Source organism: Vicia villosa, linkage group LG4 (genome assembly GCF_029867415.1).
Source record: "Vicia villosa cultivar HV-30 ecotype Madison, WI linkage group LG4, Vvil1.0, whole genome shotgun sequence".
Classification (NCBI taxonomy): Eukaryota; Viridiplantae; Streptophyta; class Magnoliopsida; order Fabales; family Fabaceae; genus Vicia; species Vicia villosa.
The window spans coordinates 88,805,642-88,824,389 of record NC_081183.1 but is presented as its reverse complement, the minus strand read 5'-3'; the positions used below and the strand labels follow the sequence as shown (position 1 = coordinate 88,824,389).

Sequence of the window (18,748 nt, the reverse complement as noted above, 5' to 3'; positions counted from 1 at the left end):
TGTTGGAATCTTCCTGGATATCCATTATGATGAAATCAGTCGGGATGTAGAATTGACCTACTCGCACAGGGATAATTTCCAACATTCCTACAGGGTATTTAACTGAACGGTCACCAGTTGAAGAGACATTCTCGTTGTTTTAAGCTCACCTAGTTTTAGTTTCTTACAGGTTGAAAGAGGCATCAAACTAACACTGGCTCCTAAGTCGCACAAGGCTTTGTCTATAATAGTCTTTCCTATTACACAGGGTATGGAAAAACTACCAGGATCTTTCAGTTTGGGAGGCATGTTGTTTTGAATGATAGCGCTATAGTCAGCGGTAAGTGTTACAGTCTCGTTATCCTCGAGTTTCTTTTTGTTCAATAGGATTTCTTTTAAGAATTTAGCATACGAAGGCATCTGAGTTATAGCTTCTGTGAAGGGTATGGTTATGTTTAATTGTTTCAGAAGTTCTACAAACTTTTTAAATTGCGCTTCGGTTTTAGATTTAGCTAATCTCTGAGGGTAAGGAATTGGTGGCTTATAAGGTGGTGGTGGAACGTAAGGTTTCTCTTTTTCAGGTTCCACTTCAGAGTTGTTTTCATTTGTTTTAGTAGCTTGATCATCAATCGATGTCTTTTTGGTTTCCTTTGGCTCTTGTTGTGACATGGGTGCGTTTTGAGTTCTAGGATCAATAGGTCCATCGTAGTTCGTTCCACTTCGCAGTGTAATCGCGTTCGCATGTCCTTTAGGGTTGGGTTGTGGTTGAGCAGGAAACGTGCCAGCAGGGGCAGCAGTAGGTGCTTGTTGTTGAGCTACTTGTGAGATTTGTGTTTCTAACATTTTGTTATGTGTAGCTAAAACATCTACTTTGATTGATAATTGTTTTAGTTGCTCACTATTATGAATATTTTGATTTAGGAAGTCCTTGTTGGTTTGTTGTTGGGAAGCTATAAAGTTTTCCATCATGATTTCTAGATTTGACTTCCTAGGGGCGTTTTGAGCAGCTACATGCGCTTTCTGATAGCCAGGTGGGACAGTAGGTGCTTGTCCAGGTGCGTACAATGCATTGTTGTTCTTATACGAAAAGTTTGGATGGTTCTTCCATCCAGGGTTGTACGTGTTAGAGTAAGGGTTTCCTTGAGCGTAATTTACTTGATCAGATGGAATACCAGTCAAGAGTTGACATTTGGCAATAACATGTCCAATCAATCCACAAATCTCGCAGTTAGGTGCTACAACAGCCGCGGTGGCTGAAAGAGTGATGGTTAAGTTCTCGATCTTTTGAGTTAAAGTGTCTACTTTAGCGTTAACGCGGTCTATACCACTTAATTCGTACATTCCTCCTTTGGTTTGAGTTTTCTCTAGAGCAGCTCGTTATCCTCCCCATTGATAATGGTTTTGTGCCATGTTTTCTATGAGGTTGTATGCTTCATCATGGGGTTTGTCCATTAGAGCTCCGCCAGCAGCGGCATCTATAGTCATTTTAGTGTTATAAAGTAGACCACCATAGAAAGTATGGATGATCAGCCATGGTTCGAGTCCATGATGAGGGCATAGTCTAAGCATGTCCTTGTATCGCTCCCAAGCTTCGAAGAGTGATTCGTTATCTTCTCGGGTAAATCCGTTGATTTGACCTTTTAGCATAGCTGTTTTGCTAGGCGGAAAATATCTAGCTAAGAATACTCTCTTCAGTTCGTCCCATGTAGTTATGGAATTAGAAGGCATGGATTAAAGCCACGCTCTAGCTCTATCTCTCAAGGAGAAAGGAAAAAGGCGTAATCGAATAGCTTCGGAACTAACGTTGTTAGCTTTGACAGTGTCGGCAGATTGCACGAACACGGATAAATGGAGATTAGGATCGTCTGTAGGGCTTCCAGAGAATTGGTTCTGTTGGACAGCTTGTACCAATGAAGGTTTCAGTTTGAAATTGTTTGCCTCAATCGCAGGTGGTGCGATACTTGAGTGCGGTTCAGCTCGTGAAGGAGCGGCATAGTCTCTAAGAGGGCGAATATCAGCCATCTCTAACTTCGGGGTAATTTGATTGATTTGATCAGTAAAGATCAATTCCTGATTAATCGGAATTGGTGCTACTTCGGGAAGATTGCGAGCTCGACGTTTGACGTTAATAAAACGTTCGATCTCGTTAATTCGTTGTATTAAATCTCCTCCTTGTGAACGAGTATTTGGCATACAATCGTTCAAAAGGAAAGAAAAGAATTGCCCTAGTCTCTACGGTGTAACAGTGAGTTACGATATCGACTTAAATAGTCCCCGGCAACAGCGCCAAAAACTTGATCGCGACTTTACGTGTCTATAAATCTAATGACTGCAAGTGCACAGTCGTGTCGTGTAGTTTTAAAAGATATCGAATCCACAGGGACTATGAATCGATCTACCGTTATCTAAGGTTACTATGTAAAGCTTAGGCTATTAATATTTTTGATTATTTCTAAAGGGAATGTGATTGTGAATTCTAAGAAATATAATAATAGGTGGATATCAGTATGTATTTCGTTTAACCTAGGTGATCCGAAGGTCCATTGGCTATGGTGTTAATTCAATTAAAGATCTTTATTAATTCTATTGATTAAAAGTCCTCCTCTCAAACTCTTGCTCTGTTGATTTAGACTACTATCCTAACTCGTAATGTACGCTCTCGCCATCCCATTAGATTTAGAAAAGCTCTTTGAAAACAACATAGTTAATAAAATGCTTGTTTTATGAAGTCGTTATCTACTTAAATCCCCTAGTCTCAAACTCTCGCTCTGTTGACTCGGTTCATGCTAGTATTCCCTAACATACGCTTTCTCCATCCCGCGTCGGGTTTAAAAACACTTTTTGAAAATAAATAAGTTCTAATTAGTCTTAATACGCTTTCGCCATCCTTAAAACTAATGTCTTATGTCTACTATCCAGCTAAGAACCTCAAACTTTCGCTCTATTGATTTTAACCTTTGACTGTTTTAAAACCTCAAACTTTCGCTCTACTGGTTTTAAGACTTACTAATTAAATTAGACATACAAACCAAAAACAAGTGATATTTAATAAAACATAATTAAGCCAATTTATTTCGGATCCCACGGTTAACTTACTCTACATACCGATATCTTAATTAATTAGCCAGACATATTAATACGGTTAAACATGCATAAATTCGTTTGGTTCATAATTAAAGGCATGTTAAATGGCATACAATATATCATGCAATAATAATATAAAAAAAGGCAGTAAATAATAAACCTGAATAAAATTAATCTGAAATGAAATTGAATCTTGAAGTACTTGAACTTCCACCACAAGTTGGCTGGATCGTTCTTCGGAAATTATTTGGCGTAAAATATAAAAGCAAGGAATGTAAAAATAAATCTAATGTAAGGCTAGATCTATAAAAGGTTCACAACAATTTCCGGTGTAGAAATTGTTGTGAGAAAAAGAAAGCAATTAAATGAAATGAATGAAAAATTAAAATGCTTGAAGAATGAAATTGGCAGCACTTCGTTAGCAGAAATTCGGACCTGGAGAACTGAGGTATCAGTCTCCTTTTATAGTTGAGGCTTTCGCACGTATTCAGTGATGCCTTTCGGTGTTACTAATGCATCGGAACTGTTTATGGAGTATATGAATCGTATTTTTCATGCCTATCTAGATCGATTTGTTGTCGTGTTTATTGATGACATTTTGATTTATTCTAAGTCGGAAGAAGAACATGCTGAACATTTGAAGATTGTGTTACAAGTGTTGAAAGAGAGGAATTTTTATGCGAAGCTGTCCAAGTGTGAATTTTGGTTAAAAGAAGTGAGTTTTCTTGGACATGTTATTTTCAGGAAAAGGGATTGCCGTAGATCCTTCTAAAGTAGATGTTGTGCTGCAATGGGAGACTCCAAAGTCGACTACCGAGATTAGAAGCTTCTTGGGTTTAGCCGGTTACTATAGAAGATTTATTGAAGGATTTTAAAAATTAGAACTTCTATTGACTAAGTTGACTTGTAAGGGCAAAGGTGTTGTGCGGGATGTTCAATGCGAAGAAAGTTTCATTGAATTGAAGAAGAGATTGACAACGGATCCGATATTAACATTACTTAGCCCGAGGGAATATTTTGCAGTGTATTGCGATGCTTCCAAGATGGGATTAGGAGGTGTGCTTGTGCAAAGAGATAAGGTTATTTCTTATGCGTCAAGGCAGTTGAGGACTCACGAAAAGAATTATCCTACGCACGATTTAGAACTTGATGCAGTTGTGTTCGTGTTGAAGATTTGGAGGCATTATCTTTGTGGTTCTAGATTCAAAGTTTTCAGCAACCATAAGAGTTTTAAGTACCTATTCGATCATAAGGAATTGAATATGAGACAACGAAGATGGTTAGAGTTGTTGAAGGATTACGATTTTGGTTTGAATTACCATCCTGGTAAAGCGAATGCTGTAGCTGATGCGTTAAGCCGGAAGATTTTGCATATGTCAGCAATGACGGTTAAGGAGTTAGAGTTAATCGAACAATTCCGAGATATGAGTTTGGTGTGGTGTCGTTTTCTTTACCTCCCCGTTTCACTTGGGAGGACGGCACGCTATACCCTTCACGCGAAATTTGGAAGGAGAATGCGCCCGTGGTGGGATGAATTTTATTTCAGTTCTTCCTACGATATCACACGAACTTTCTTATTTTTCCTACGAGTAGGAAAGGGGAAAAAAGATCTCAACTAAACCCTAGGAGTTTGCTAAGTGTGGGGATTTCACCTAGACTAGAAATTCTGGAGTCCGGGAGGTCGGTTATACATAGGGAAGTGTTTAAACACCCTACATATCTGTAGTACTCTACAGGAACCTTCTCTGTGTCATTGTGATTGTGTTTGCTGCTAATGATTGGGAAAGTTTCTCCTTTGTGTTAGGAGAGAGAATTGAATTGATTAAAGAAAGACAGACAGATAGACAGACTGACTATTTTTGGTATTTTATTAGCTCGCTGAGATTCCTTGTGAACCTCATGCCTACATATCCCTAGTGGAAGTCAGAGCTTAATGTAGTTCGGGGAACTAACTAGGGAAATTAATTGTTTTTGGTGCCTTGCTTGAAGCTCAAGGTTGAAGCTTGGAATTAAATCTCTGTTTACAGTAAAGAGACATGAAATCATCTCTACAGAGAGGTATTTGTACTATTCTACCACAAACATTTAAAAGAGTGACAGAATAACTGGATTCATTTCATTCAAGAGGGGGACCTTACTTGTGTGTGCAAGTATGCCAGTCAGATGCCTCTTAAATGAAAGAAAGATGCTCGTCCAAATTAGGGAAAGTGTACAAGTCTGGGGATGTGCCAGAGCATGTCTTTCAGAGTCCTAAATGGGAGACTTTGATTGAAATTGAAATTGAAATGTTTGTTTGTTTGAATGTGGTAGAGTAGTAAAAATATCTCTCTATAGAGATAAGCTATGTCTATCTACTGTATAAAAGATTTGACTTTAGCTGGCGTGTATGAGGCCCAAGCTTGAGGCTTTTTGATTGATTTATTAATATTATTGACTCTGGGAGAAAACTCCACTGGGGATTAATTACATGATATTTTTGTGTTCTGTACAAAGCCCAGAATTTAGGCTGACTCTGTTTATTTGATGGATTTTTATTTGGTGTTCTGTACAAAGCCCAGAATTGAGGCTGACTCTACTTAGGGAGACTATATTTGTGTGCCTTGTACAAAGCCCAAGGTTGTGGCTGACTGCTGAGGATAATTGAATTTTTGAGACTATGAATGACTCTATTTTGTGTGCCTTGTACAAAGCCCAAGGTTGTGGCTGACTGCTGAGGATAATTGAATTTTTGAGACTATGAATGACTCTATTTTGTGTGCCTTGTACAAAGCCCAAGGTTGTGGCTGACTGCTGAGGATAATTGAATTTTTGAGACTATGAATGACTCTATTTTGTGTGCCTTGTACAAAGCCCAAGGTTGTGGCTGACTCTAGCTAGGGAAAACATTATTTTCTGCCTTGTACAAAGCCCAAGGTTGTGGCTGACTCTTAAATAAACTGAGTATGGATGACTCTATGGGGAAAAGATCCTAAGTGTTAGGAATCTTTGACACATGAAAATATGGTTTATCTGCCTTGTACAAAGCCCAAGGTTGTGGCTACTGAATGATGAAGGACTCACTGGGGAGACTCTATTATCTGCCTTGTACAATGCCCAAGGTTGAGGCTGACTCTTGACAGGGGAGTTTTATTGTTTGGGTGCCTTGTATGAAGCCCAAGGTTGAGGCTAACTATTTTTGTTGGTTTTGACTCTACTGAGGAGATTTTATTTATTAAAAGACTGTTTTTCTTTGGAAGCTAACCCTTTCCAGGGATTTTGACTCAGCTGGTGAATTTGTCTGTTAAAAGACTGACTTTATCATGTTTTTTTGGAAGCTGACCCTTTCCAGGGGTTTTGACTCTTTTGGGGAAATTATCTCCTAAGAGAAATGAATCTTTATTTTTTTGACATTTAATGATTGACTTTGGAGACTAACCCTTTCCAGGGGTTTATATTAAAAATGAAGGAATGTGTGGAAGCTAACCCTTTCCAGGGATTTATGGAGGTTGATTTTAATTGACTTTGGAGGCTAGCCCTTTCCAGGGGTTTATATTAAAAATGAAAGAATGTGTGGAAGCTAACCCTTTCCAGGGATTTATGGAGGTTGATTTTAATTGACTTTGGAGGCTAACCCTTTCCAGGGGTTTATATTAAAAATGAAAGAATGTGTGGAAGCTAACCCTTTCCAGGGATTTTGATTAAAAATGAAGGAATGTGTGGAAGCTAACCCTTTCCAGGGATTTTGTTGAAATGAATGGCAGAAAGATTATCTAATGGAGACTTCTTGTTTAAAGCCCAAGATGAAGGCTGACACATGCTGAGGAGAAAATAAACATGGATCCTAGACTCTGCTAAGGAAGATTGATGAAGATAAGGGTGACAGAGACTGTCCATGTCTCTCATTCCAAAAGGTGTACTCAATGTAGAATTGAGACAAACTTAGCTTGTTTAAAGTCTGGTTTAAATTGGAAGAAACTCACCAGGGTAGGCTAAAAGGTGACTAAAGACCTGTTCCTATGTTTATAAGAAACCTGATGGGTCCTTGTATACAAGCTCAAGAGGAAGCTGGAAATGCTTTTAAGAAGCCTGTGGGTCCTTGTACAAAGCCCAAGAGGAGGCTAATCGAGGGTCCTTGTTATAGCACAAGAGAAAGCTATGTAGTTTTGAACTTATTTTGGCTCTAAGCAAATGGGTAAGAGGTTTCACCGGGAATAATTCCTCTTTGGGTGGATGTGTCCTATTATTTGGATTCTAAGGTTTTTGCCAAGATGTTTCACCGGGAATAATTCATCTTGGGGGTTTGAACTACAAATCTCTAATTAGGAAAGAGCCTTCACCGGGAAGACATTCTCAATCCTAGGCCATATTCCTATAATATATATATAGTTTAACTGTCCTAAGGTTTATACTCAAACGTAGTTCTACACTAATATATATGCACAGTTTATATTTGACAGTAATTTAAATAAAGACTGTAAATTGAAAGCTTGTAAAGCCTAACCTGGATGGAGTGGAGGCCATTGAAGAAGTATGTACAGAGCCTCAACAGTATTTTTGTTGTTTTGTTGATAATAGTTGAATATTTATGATAAACAGTTAATGGTTTTTGAAAACAGAAGAAGTGAAGATGGACAAAGGTCACATAGGTATCTGAAGAGTTTCACCGGGAATAATGCCCTTCAAATACCAGAAGAATGTTTTGAAAAACAGAAGGAAGATTTTGAAAATACAGTTTTGAAAACATGCTAAGAAGAGAAGGTTTTTGGGACTTACACTCTATTAGAGGCCCAGTACTTTACAGTACTGGTGTAAAAGCAATTTGAAAAAAAATGATTTGGAATGATGCAAGGTTTTGTTGTTTGAAAACCCTAATCATCCGTTTAATCAGAGATTGAAAACAGTTTTGAATATTGACAAAAGTCAACTTAATTAAGGCAAAGATGAAATCTATACCCAATTAAGACCTAAATAATTAGGGTTTTATCATAAAATTAGTCACAAAGTAATTAGGTTAAAACAAAATGAATATATATATTTTAAAGTATTTAAGAAAACATTTAAAACATATTATTTTAAACCTAATTAAAATACATGAAATAAATAATATTTTTATGATTTTTTTTGATTATTCACAAAGTAGGTATATTAAATAGCAAGTGTGTGAAAAATGAAGTAAAAATGATTTAATTTGATAAGTTTATTAATTGTGTGAAGTTTGTATAAAAAAGGAATGAAAATGGATGCTAAAAAATTGGTTTGGCCCTAGAGAGGTTCGAACCCACGCCCTTCATGATCACATTTCAAAACTTAACCAACTGAGCTGCGCGCGCAGCTTGTTAACTATATACACTCAATATATTATATTTTCAGATAAGCCAGGAAATTCAAATTCTACGCGCGCCATGTTCATCTTCTTCCTCGAGCTTCAGATTTTCAAATTCCTAACTCTCTGGTCTCTCAACTAAATGGCATGATGTAAACATCAATCTCACTCGTTTTTGGACAAGGAACATGATTATGGGCTCAGAATTCATTTATTCTAAGTGTAACTAACGAATTTCATTATGAACACGAAGAACACATAAACCCTAATTTTAAAATTAAATGATGCACAAGATGAATAAATGAATGATGATAGAGGGTTTTTAATCCTCTGATGATGCTGAACAAGATAGAATCGAGCTTTACCACAAAGAGTGCTTAAATTAAAGAGGTGGAGTTCAGAAACTTACCTCTGAAAATGGAGGTCGTGAGGATGATTGAGAGCACCTGGGCTTGAATGAATGATCTCAATAGCTTCCCTGAGACTCAATGATGCTAACTGAATGCTTATTGCAGCCTGAATCCTTCTGAATTGTTCTATGGACCTCCCTCGATTTCAGCTTCAAGTGAACATGGAGGGTGTTGATTCTTGAGTTACAGATGAGCTGCAGCCATCTAGTTAGCTTCACTATGACCTGAGGAGTGTGCCTGGATGATTGGCTTGGCTCGGAACCTCCTGAATTACTCCATGGACCTCCAACTGCAAATGCTCCAAAGTGAGAGCAACAATGGTGTTCCTCCACTTACAGAAGTGATCCAGGTGCTTGGATCACCTCAAATGACCTCCCTTGAGATGTTAGAATGTTCACTTCCCAAAGATGAGCTTTGGTTTGAAGAAATCGATTCTTCTTGCCAAAGAACTTTGAAAAACAATGAACATGAGAAGAGAAAGAGAAAGCAAGGAATATGGTTGCTTTGGTGTGTTTTTGAATGAGGAATGCATCTGTATTTATAGGCAAATGGATCAGTATAGCTGCAGAGGAGTGAGCTTCCTTAGTGAAGTTGATTTGCTTTCTTAGCCATGAAGGAAGTTTGCAAGTATCTCTTATGCAATGATGAGAATTTTGATTCCATTTGATCAATCCCCTAGCCCTCGATTTTGTTTAATCTTAGGGGACAATTCTGAGCCAGAAATGAGCTCTAATTGGTTGGTGAGAAGATTCCTTGGGTGATTCATCAATTTGCCATAAATTCACAAATGTAATCATTACATAATCACATGTTCTTGTTTTTAGAATCTTCTTCAATTCTTATGGCATGGTGAAAATGAATGCATGGCATGTTTGCAGATGTGTTATGGGTCGTGTAGCATCCATAAGAGAGGTTATTTGCACAAAAGTTGCAAAGTCCAAAAGTGTTCATGACCTATAATTTTGCTTCATGAGGCCAACTTTGAACAAGCATAACTCTTAGCTCAAATTGAATTTGGAGAAGGTTGAACACAATTTGGAAAGCCCTAAACATCTACTTTAAATCATTAGTTTATGTCTTCTTCAGAATCATTTGGGAAATTTGTGAAAAATGAGCCCAAAGTTGGATGAAAACTAGGTTAAACTTCAAAATTTCCAAAACTTCATAAATGATTGATCTTTTGAAAAAAGTTCCTTTGTAAGATGTTGTTTTATTTTGCAAGATCTACAACTTTCATGTTGGAAGTTTTTTGAGTTGTGTAGGTGAAATTTTGAGTTCTCACCATGCCTTCAAAAACCCTAATTCCCGACTTTTTGCTCCTTGATGAATTTCTTTGAATTTCTTTGGTCAAATGACTTTAATATCCATATATTGATGATATTGATCTTTGAAAGTCATTTTTTGACCAAAAACCTTAAAAGTCAAAGGTGATCCCATACAGTTGACTTTTGCCTGACAAAGTGAATTTTTGGACTTTTGTGTAGAAACAAGATCTTATCCTCAAATGAATGATGTAAATGGATTATATTGAGGTAGTAGAGACTCTTGAATCATGTCTTGAGTTTTGGATTCATGCCCTGATTAAAAGTCAACTATCTTGGTGAATTAGGTCAAAAACCCTAATTGTCGACCAGAGGACAATGATGACTGTAGACTTTGAACTGAGGTGTAATGTCCAATGGATCTTGTCATCTGAGTTATTTGAAGATGATTGATGTCTTTGAATGGTCTCCTGGGGCTTTTTAGGGTTTCCCAAAAGTGATCCCTGATTTTAGTCCTTGATAGGCTCCAAACCCTAGTCTGTTGATCTGAGTAATCCTGTGCTTAGATGACTGGGTGTCTTAATCAATCATAGGTGTAATAATGAGGCTTTTGAGTCTTATGATTGTATTAGAGACTAATCCCTCTATTGATTGATCCTTTGCCTGAGTTTTCTTGTCTTTGAATATCCTTGATTAAATGCCAGATGAAGAAGTGACTGCTTTGGGCACTAGTTTTGACCTGATGAAAATCCTGAAGATATGTCATCTCAGGGGGTCAAAAATTAGGGTATGACAGATGCCCCTATTTAAGTTTCTTTTATCTGGAGGGAGAGAGATTGAGATCTCGATCTCTCCTGCGTAAAAGAGACTTAAATATCAAAGAATGCCCGAATTTTGGGCGCTCCTGAGATGATAAAATCTTTGCATGACTTGATCCCGTTGTCGCGCTTGGCGGGGGATGAGGAGACAAACTCCTGCAGAAATACTTGATGTGGATTCTGGTGAATGGATGGCAATGTAGGATGCGCAATCCATCTTCTTTAACTAAGTGTTGATACTTAGAAAAAGGTAAACAACCTCCTCTCGTTCCGGATGTCCAAATCTCGAAACTGGTCTCAGTTGCGTTTGGACAATATCTCAGATAAAGAGAAAATCTCCAAAGGTCTGTTTCCTCATCAAACTTCTTACCAGCGCTTGGAGGTAAGATGCCATTTGACGGCTGTAGAGAAACTTCAAAGGTTTGTTTCCTCGTCAAACTTCTTATCAGTGCTTGGAGATAAGATGCCATTTGACGGCTGTAAAGAAACTTCAAAGGTTTGTTTCCTCGTCAAACTTCTTATCAGCGCTTGGAGATAAGATGCCATTTGACGGTTGTAGAGAAACTTCAACATCTTCCCTTTTGACTTGACGTCTTTGAAAGAATGTCATATGGCCTCATGATCTTTTGAGGGGCTAATGACTTTGTTTGAAGGCGGACGAACTGTTTTCGGGGTGAAAACTGCCATTCGTCAACTGATGCCTGGGGAATCAACGAACTGTTTTCCTAAGAGGAAAACTGCCATTCATCGACTCTGTGGGGAGTTAAACATCCCAGAAACAGACAAACTGTTCGAAGAAACTGCCATTTGTCGATCTCTTGAGTATTTAACAGACAAACTGTCTTTTCTTGGGAAAAGGACTGCCATTTGCCAATTGCTAGGGGAGCAAACTGTCTTCTACTGGGAGAGACTGCCATTTGTCGACCTTGTCATGAAAGAAAGTGAGCAAACTGTCTTCTGCTGAAAGAGACTGCCATTCGCTGACTTTGTTATGATAGAAAGTGAGCAAACTGTCTTCTGCCGAAAGAGACTGCCATTTGCTGACTTTGTTATGATAGAAAGTGAGCAAACTGTCTTCTGCTGAAAGAGACTGCCATTTGCTGACTCTGTTATGATAGAAAGTGAGCAAACTGTCTTCTGCTGAAAGAGACTGCCATTTGCTGACTCTGTTATGATAGAAAGTGAGCAAACTGTCTTCTGCTGAAAGAGACTGCCATTTGCTGACTTTGTTGGGGATCATGAACTATCTTCTGGATGAAGACTACCATTCACTGACTCTGCTGGGAATCGTGAACTATCTTCCTGGATGAAGACTACCATTCACTGACTCCGCTGGGGAATTATTTGTCGATCTGCTGGGAGATTCTGAATTATTCTTTGACAAGAAGTGGCACCTCTTGACCCTGCTGGGGAAATACCAAACCTCTAGGGAATTTCCAAAATGTGAAGCAGACTATCTTATCTGAAGAAGACTGTCGAATGTCGCTCTGCAGGAGATTCTCGGCTGAGGAATTCCAAAAGTGAACAAACTATCTCTTTGAGGGAGATTACCATTTGTTGACTTGCTTGAGGAGATCCTTGTGTATGAACTGTTGTTTCGAAGGAAAAAGTTTCTCCGGAACTTGCAGGGGAAACTTGAGTTCATGCCTCAATGACTTAGGCATTCACAGGATCAACGCCTAATTCGGCTATGCAATTATGATGTAATGTATGCATGAATATTATGACAATGATAAAATGTAAATTGAATGTGAATAGAATTGTCGCGGATGGAAATTCCTAAGATACGACTGGAATTCCTGTTGATCAGAAGATGTCCTCTTCTTGTAGTTCGAACTCTGTTGGGAATATCTGGTTATCAGTTGACCGCTGTCCGAAGTAAGTAATATGAATTGAAGTAAAGATCCGTCATCGGGAGATGTTCGCAAAGCGACCTCATGGGGAAAACTTGATTCCCGGAGTCTCAACCGTTCTCGGAGCAAATGTTTGCATTCTTCCTATTGTTTGTAAACCTCAGAAAGAAATTTCACCTTTGTTTTTGCAAGTAAATTCATTTTATTTTAAGAAAACTTTTGTTTCAAGAAATTGACTGTTTAAACTTAAAACGCATTCCAAGAAACTGAATAAGACTAGATTGCAAAGGAAAAGCACAAGGCTCAAATTATCATATATGGAATGGTAATCAGCCAAATGCTTGATTCCATGGAGTATTTACAAAGTTGGAAATTGGTAATTTTCGGGAAAAGGGCTACGATGAAACGTGACGACCGTTATCTTTCCCTTCCACTCCGAGTTGCACTGTATTCGTGCTTCGTAGAAGATGACCTACTGCTGATGATGAATACTCCGCTATGGATTTTGAATGATCAAGTTTGTCCTGAACACAGTTACTTGCCATATATCCCTAACTTTTGCGTAAACTACCCCTTTCGGGTTTTAAGTCTACCGGGATTGATTATTTATTTTTTATGTCTCTAACTTTTGCCTGAATCGCCCTTTCGGGTTTTCGATTCACCGAGACGCTCTTTTTTGCCTAAGTCGCTCTTTGCGAGTTTTCAACTTAGCGAGCTGTTCTTTTGTTTATTTAGGCGAAGTATTTCTTGACTGCGTCGACGTTCACAGGACGGGTGAATTCTTCTCCATCCATAGTCGTGAGTATTAAGGCTCCTCCTGAGAAAGCTCTCTTGACCACGTAGGGGCCGTCATAATTGGGAGTCCATTTCCCTCTTGAATCTGTGAGAAAAGATTGAATCTTTTTGAGTACAAGGTCGCCTTCTTTGATTGTGCGGGGTCGAACCTTTTTGTCGAAAGCTTTCTTCATTCTTTGTTGATATAGCTGACCGTGGCATAAAGCTGTCATGCGCTTTTCTTCGATTAAGTTCAATTCATCGAATCTGCTTTGACACCACTCGGCTTCTGTTAATTTTGCTTCCATCAAGACTCTCATTGATGGAATCTCAACCTCTATAGGTAGGACTGCCTCCATGCCATATACAAGGGAGAAAGGAGTTGCTCCAGTTGAAGTACGTACTGATGTACGGTAACCATGAAGAGCATACGGGAGCATTTCATGCCAATCTTTGTAAGTGATGACCATCTTCTGAATGATTTTCTTGATGTTTTTGTTAGCTGCTTCTACAGCTCCATTCATCTTTGGTCTGTAAGGAGATGAGTTGTGATGTTCGATCTTGAATTCTTCACAAAGCTCCTTCATCATTTTGTTATTCAAATTTGACCCATTGTCAGTGATTATCTTGCTAGGAACACCGTAGCGACAGATGATGTGATTCTTGATAAACCTGACGACAACTTGTCTTGTAACGTTTGCATATGAAGCTGTTTCAACCCATTTGGTGAAATAGTCTATGGCTACCAAGATGAAGCGATGCCCGTTGGACGCTTTTGGTTCGATCATTCCAATCATGTCGATTCCCCACATGGAGAAAGGCCAAGGGGAAGAGAGTATGTTGAGAAGAGATGGTGGCACATGAATTCTATCGGCGTAGATCTGGCATTTGTGACACCTCTTTGCGTACTGGTAGCAATCTGACTCCATTGTCAGCCAATAATATCCTGCTCTCAGTATTTTCCTTGTCATGGTGTGTCCATTGGTGTGAGTACCAAAGGAATCTTCATGTATTTCTCTCATGAGTATTTCTGCTTCTTTTCTGTCAACGCATCTGAGCAGAACCATGTCGAAATTTCTCTTGTACAGAACATCTTCATTCAGGAAGAATCTACAAGCTAACTTTCTCAAAGTCTTTCTATCTTTCTTTGATGCCCCAAGAGGGTACTCTTGCTTTTGAAGAAAGTTCTTGATGTCGTGATACCACGGTTTGTCGTCGATGATTGCTTCTACTGTGAACACATGAGCGGGCCTATCCAGGCGCATAACATCGATCCGAGGAATGTCATTCCAATGATTTATCCTAATCATGGAAGAGAGTGTGGCTAATGCATCAGCCAAGTTATTTTCTTCACGAGGAATGTGATGAAAATCTACCCTGTCGAAGAATGGTAATAATCTTCTCGCGTAGTCTTTGTAAGGAATTAGCCCTGGTTGGCGTGTTTCCCATTCTCCTTTGATTTGATTGATGACCAAAGCAGAATCTCCGTATACATCCAAGTGTTTGATTCTTAGATCCATGGCTTCTTCGAGACCCATGATGCAAGCTTCATATTCGGCCTCATTGTTTGTGCATTTGAAAGTTAATCTGGCAGTAAATGGAATATGGGTACCCTGAGGTGTAACAATGATTGCCCCAATTCCTCGTCCATAAGCATTGACAGCTCCGTCAAAGATTAAGCCCCACTGGGATCCTATCTCAGGTCCTTCGTCTGGTAGTGGCCCGTCGTAATCTTTCATCTTGAGGTACATGACGTCCTCGTCCGGAAAGTCGAAACTGGTTGATTCATGACCATTGAGTGGATGGTGAGCCAGGTGCTCAGCTAGAATGCTTCCTTTCACGGCTTTCTGTGCGTGATACTCAATGTCGTATTCTGATAACAACATCTGCCAACGGGCAATTCTCCCGGTTAAGGCAGGCTTCTCAAAGATGTACTTGATTGGATCCATATGAGAGATCAAACAAGTAGTATGTCGAATCATGTACTGGCGGAGACGCTTGGCAGCCCAGGCCAAAGCACAACACGTCTTCTCGAGCATGGAGTAGCAGGATTCACAGTCAGTGAATTTCTTGCTCAGGTAGTAGATGGCATGCTCTTTTCTCTTTGTCTCGTCTTGCTGTCCAAGGACACAACCCATGGAGTCTTCTAAGACGGTTAAGTACATTATCAAAGGTCTTCCTTCCACTGGAGGAGACAAGATGGGTAGTTCGAGCAGATATTCCTTAATGCTGTCGAACACTTTCTGACAATCGTCTGTCTAGACGCAACTTTGATTTTTCCGTAGAAGTTTGAAAATAGGAGCGCAAGTTGCAGTCATGAGATATATGAATCTCGAGATGTAATTCAGACGTCCAAGAAATCCTCTAACTTGTTTCTCGGTTCTGGGTGAAGGCATTTCTTGAATTGCCTTGACTTTGTCTGGATCTACTTCAATTCCTCGTTTGCTGACGATGAAACCAAGGAGTTTTCCTGAGTAGACACCAAAGGTGCACTTGTTGGGGTTCAGGCGAAGCTGAAACTTCCGTAAGCGTTGAAATAACTTTGTCAGATTCTGTATGTGATCTTCTTCATTTTCTGATTTGGCAATCATGTCGTCCACATAGACTTCCACTTCCTTATGCATCATGTCGTGGAAAAGCGTAGTCATGGCCCTTTGATAAGTTGCCCCTGCGTTCTTTAGTCCCAAAGGCATAACACGATAGCAGAACGTGCCCCAGGGGGTGATGAAAGCTGTTTTTTCCATGTCTTCAGGTGCCATTTTGATTTGGTTGTATCCTGAAAATCCGTCCATGAATGAGAAAACTTTGGATTTTGCTGTACTGTCCACCAACATATCAATATGTGGTAAAGGAAAATCATCCTTAGGGCTAGCTTTGTTCAAATCTCTGTAGTCGACGCACATGCGGACTTTTCCGTCTTTCTTAGGAACGGGAACAATGTTAGCTAACCACTGAGGGTATTCTGAAGTGACGAGGAAACCTGCGTTGATCTGCTTTTGAACTTCCTCTTTGATTTTCATGGCCATCTCCGGATGAGTTCTTCTCAATTTTTGCTTGACCGGAGGGCATTCTGCTTTTAATGGCAAGTGATGCTCCACTATACTGGTATCCAACCCTGGCATATCTTGATAAGACCAAGCGAAGACATCTGAGAATTCTCTGAGCAGCTGTATCAAACTCTCTCTGATCTCTGAACTGAGTGAAGCTCCAATCTTAACCCCTTTTCTGTTTCCATCGGAACCAAGGTTAATGATCTCTAGAGGCTCATTGTATGGCTGAATGGCCTCTTCCTTTTGTTGAAGTAACCGTGAAATTTCCTTTGATATTTCTTCGTCTTCTTCTTCCTCTGCCTCGAATACAGGAAACTCAAAGCTTGGAGAAGTCATACGGTCGCACGTTTCAACGGGGTATTTTATGATTAATCTGCATGTGTGATAAGTTTTATTTAGACAACGAGGGAAGACTCGGTGTATGCAGTTAATGGAATATTTGATGTTTTTTTTAAGGGTGTTTTTTAGGATTACCAATTTCCGAAAAAGAGAAAAGGAAAAACTAAACGAAGGAACAGAATGACATTCTTATTTATTGACAGTCATTTCTTGAAACAAAGACCCTATAAAACAAAACTCTATTGCTTTGGGCGAAGCAAAGAGGGACATTTTCCTAAGAAATAGTAAAATGCAAAGCCCTATGAAACATCTCTTCACCCTGGGCTATGGTGAGAGGACAAAATAACGGTGAAAGTTCCTACTTAGGAGTGCGAACAACAGTTGAAACTTCAACAGTTGTCCAGTAGTGGCGAACCCCATTGTGCACTAAGTAATCTGGAACCTTAGGCTTAAGCTGGCCTGTGGTAGGTCTTGATTTACCAACCACTGTCTTTGCAACACTCAGACGATCTTCTTCTACTTCAGCAGACTGAGCGGTGTGAGCATACCCATTTCCGAGTGGAGTATGTCGGTTTTTCTTTTGAGGAAACTTCCAATCTTCTGAATGGAGAGACTCGTTGTCGGAGACACTTTCGAGATCATCCTCTTCTATATTTTGGTCTTGCTCTTCCCCCAAGATGGCATTGACTAGATATGTGAACTCTAAATCCTTAGCCTCGGAAGGTGACTTGGGGATATAATCCTCAATGATGATTTCACCAGTAGATGATGAATAGTAAGGGTTATACATCTCTTTTGGCTGAGAGAGGTACTCATAATCAATGTTCCATCCAGTTGGAACAATATCTTCAAGAGAGATTCTTGAACTTTCAGGAGCGGAGTATTTCACCATGTAGTCGAATTTTCGGCTTGGTTCTCCTAATGTATCCCAAGTCTCTTCAGGGATAGGAGGAACTTCTTCTGATGAACCATGACTTCTGGTGGTGAAGCTGTCAGTAACTTCATCACTGCTTGGTTGAGTCTTACTTTCAGATCCTCTAGTCGGATAACAGCAAGGTGGATCAGACTCTGGTAGGGAGATGTATCCTGCTTTGTTAAGATAGGATAACCATTCCTCTTCATCGGTGTTTTCCGTACCGATGGTATTGACTGTTTGTTGAACAGGTTGAAGAAAACCTCCACTGCAGAAAGTTTCTTGAATTGGAAGAACTACCTCAATTCCTGGAATAGTCTTCGATGATGTTGGAAAGAATCCAATTCCTGTTCTGTTCTTGTTGTTGGTAGGAATATTAATGTGCCCCCAACCACTGGTAGTGCCATCCTTTACGACTTGGATTGCATCTTTGTATGAAGAGATAGACGCTGCTTTCTCCTTTCCTTTGTCTAAGGAAAGTGCTTGGAATTTAGTTCCAACAACTTCTTTTGGTTCTATGTCGGAGAATGATGCCAGGTTGCTGACGATCAGAGCTCGTTCTCCACATACGGTTACCAATTTGTCATTTCTTATGAACTTCAGCTTTTGATGAAGTGTTGAAGTAATTGCCCCGGCCTCGTGAATCCATGGGCGACCTAGCAAACAACTGTATTGTGCTGGAATGTCCATAACTTGGAAAGTGATTTTGAACGTCTGAGGTCCAATAGTTATGGGAAGATCCACTTCTCCAAAAACTGACTTCCTTGATCCATCAAATGCTTTGACGATGACATGACTTTTTCTTAGAGGGTAATCTTCGAAAGATAATCTTGATAATGTTGATTTAGGCATGACATTGAGAGAGGATCCATTGTCTATTAGGACTCCTGTGAGTGTATCACCCATGCAGCCAACTGAGATGTGAAGTGGAAGATTGTGGTCCACTCCTTCTTCAGGAAGATCT

General features: G+C 39.5%; 1 non-coding gene across 1 annotated transcript; it reads left to right on the top strand.

The window, feature by feature from the left end:
• Positions 1-1,519: 1,519 nt before the first annotated feature.
• On the top strand, positions 1,520-1,626 carry LOC131600841 (small nucleolar RNA R71). Its single transcript, XR_009283446.1, has one exon. It is a non-coding gene; the product is annotated as a small nucleolar RNA R71 (small nucleolar RNA).
• The last annotated feature ends 17,122 nt before the right edge of the window (positions 1,627-18,748 follow it).